Genomic DNA, 2500 nt, shown 5'->3' with positions numbered 1-2500 from the left:
AGGAACCTCCTACCCTAACAGAGGTTAGGATGGCGATTTCCAAGCTGAAGAGTGGGAAAGCTGTAGGCATTTGTGATATCCCTGCTGAACTGCTAAAGGCTGGGGGTGAACCTATGGCCCGGGGCCTGCATACAGTCCTGACTGTCATCTGGCAATCTGGTACCATTCCCCCTGACCTGCTGAGGGGCATGGTCATCCCTCTCTGGAAGGGGAAAGGGGATCGTTGGGACTGTAACAACTACCGTGGCATTACACTGCTCAGCATACCAGGCAAGGTTATCGCCCACATTCTTCTGAAACGGATCCGCAACCACCTACCGAGGCATCAGAGGCCAGAGCAGTCTGGATTTACTCCTGGCAAGTCCACAATAGACTGTATACTAGCGCCTCGAGTAATTGTGGAACGCCGTCGTGAGTTTGGTCGTGGGCTGCTTGCAGCCTACATCGACCTCAAGAAGGCGTTTGACTTGGTGCGTCGGGAATCGCTATGGGAGATCCTGAGGCTCAGGGGAATTCCGACATAGATTATTGGCCTGATAGCAAGCCTCTATACTGGTACTGAAAGTACTGTAAAGTGTGGTGGGGGTATGTCGAACTTCTTCCCTGTTAATTCAGGGGTGAGGCAAGGCTGCGTCCTTACACCAACACTTTTCAACACCTGTATGGACTGGATAATGGGCAAAGCTACTAGCCAAAGTCATTGTGGAGCAACACTAGGCAATATTAAGGTCTCGGACCTTGACTTTGCCGACGATGTTGCCATCTTATCTGAGTCCCTGGAGTCACTTGTGGCGGCTCTTGATGCATTTAGCAATGAGGCGAAGCCCCTAGGCCTAGAGGTCTCCTGGACCAAGACCAAGATTCAGGACTTTGGAGGCCTGTTAGGGGAACCCGTTCAGTCGATCCATGCTTGCGGCGAGGACGTTGAAGTTACAAAAAGTTTTACATACCTTGGTAGCGTAATCCATATCTCTGGGTTGACAGACCAGGAAGTCAGTAGACGGATTGGTCTGGCAACAGGAGCCATGAACTCGATCAACAAGAGCGTTTGGAGATGTCGGTACATATGCAGAAGGACCAAGCTACGAGTTTTCAAGGCTTTGATACTGCCAGTTTTGCTCTATGGAAGCGAAACCTGGACGCTATCCAGTGCCTTGGAGTCTCGCCTTGATGCCTTTTGTAACAAGTCCCTTCGCCGGATCATGGGGTACAGTTGGCAGGACCACGTGTCCAACCGACGGTTACACCGTGAGACTGGCATGGGACCAGCTCGTCTCCCTGTGGACGACCCTCCCACCAGGTTGTCTCTCTGCGAGACAACCCTGGGTGGAGGAGACCTGTGGGACGACCTAGGAGATCATGGCTTGGGTAGCTCGACGAGACCTGTCGCGAAGAATTAGAGATGGGCCGTGGGGCTACCTGGAGACTCGCCTCGAGGGTTCCTCGTGGCTGGAAGCAAAGGGTGGATGCGGCCATGCGCCCCCGTCGGCGTTGGCCCCTTGATGATGATGATGATGATGTATATTTTGGGGGTGTTTTTGTGGGGGGTTTGTGTGGTGTGGGGGGTGTGGGTGTGTGTGTGTTGTGTGTTTTGTGTGTGTGTGTGGTGTTGTGTGGTGTTCTACCCCCAATTTCCCCCCATAAACCCTCTTCTTCCCACTCCTCAAACTTTTGCCCCCTTCTTCTCCCCCATTAGAAAATCATTGAAAAAATCTCACTCATTTTCCCTTTGGGAAAATTTTGTTTCACCGACCGGGTTAACTTTTAAAACTGCAAAAAGACTTTTGTTTTTTAGAAATTTTTAATTTCTTTCAACCGACCCCCCCCCCCTTTTTCCTTTTCACTATTACCCCCTTGCTTTTAATCTTTGGACCTTTTTATTCTTTGGGGGGGGGGACGAGAGAAAAGAGGGGAGAATGATCTGTGAAAACGGGACAAAAAACAAAATAAAAAAATTTAAAATATATATAAAATACTTTATAAAATTTTTTTTTGAGGAGAGAGATGGGGGGAAGACAAAAATACAAACGATGGGTTTAAATAGATAGACAGGAGAGAGAGAAAAAGAGAGAGAGAAGAGAGAGAGAGAGAGAGAGGAGAGAAAAGGATTGAAGAGGGAGGGAGAGGGGAGAGAGAGAGAGAGATGGGAGAAGACAAACATACAAACAGATAGGTAGATAGATAGACAGAGAGAGAGAGAAGGGGAGAGAGGAGAGAGGGAAAGAGGGAAGAGAGAGGAGGGAGAGGGGAGAGAATGAGAAAAGAGAGGGAGGGGAGAGGATGAGAGAGAGAGGAGAGGAAGGAGGAGAGGGGAGAGGGGAAGGGGAGAAGCCCAAAAAAATAAAAAAGATAGGTAGATAGATAAAAGGGAGAGAGAGAGAGAGAAAAGGAGAGGGGAGAGAGAGAGGAGAAAAAGAGGGGAGAGAAAAGGGGGAGAGAGAGAGAAAAGGTGGGGAAGAGAAAAAGAGGAGGAGAGAGAGATGGAAGAAGGGACGAAAAA

The sequence above is a fragment of the Penaeus monodon genome, chromosome 39 (genome assembly GCF_015228065.2).
Source record: "Penaeus monodon isolate SGIC_2016 chromosome 39, NSTDA_Pmon_1, whole genome shotgun sequence".
NCBI lineage: Eukaryota > Metazoa > Arthropoda > Malacostraca > Decapoda > Penaeidae > Penaeus > Penaeus monodon.
This window is presented reverse-complemented; position numbering follows the sequence as displayed.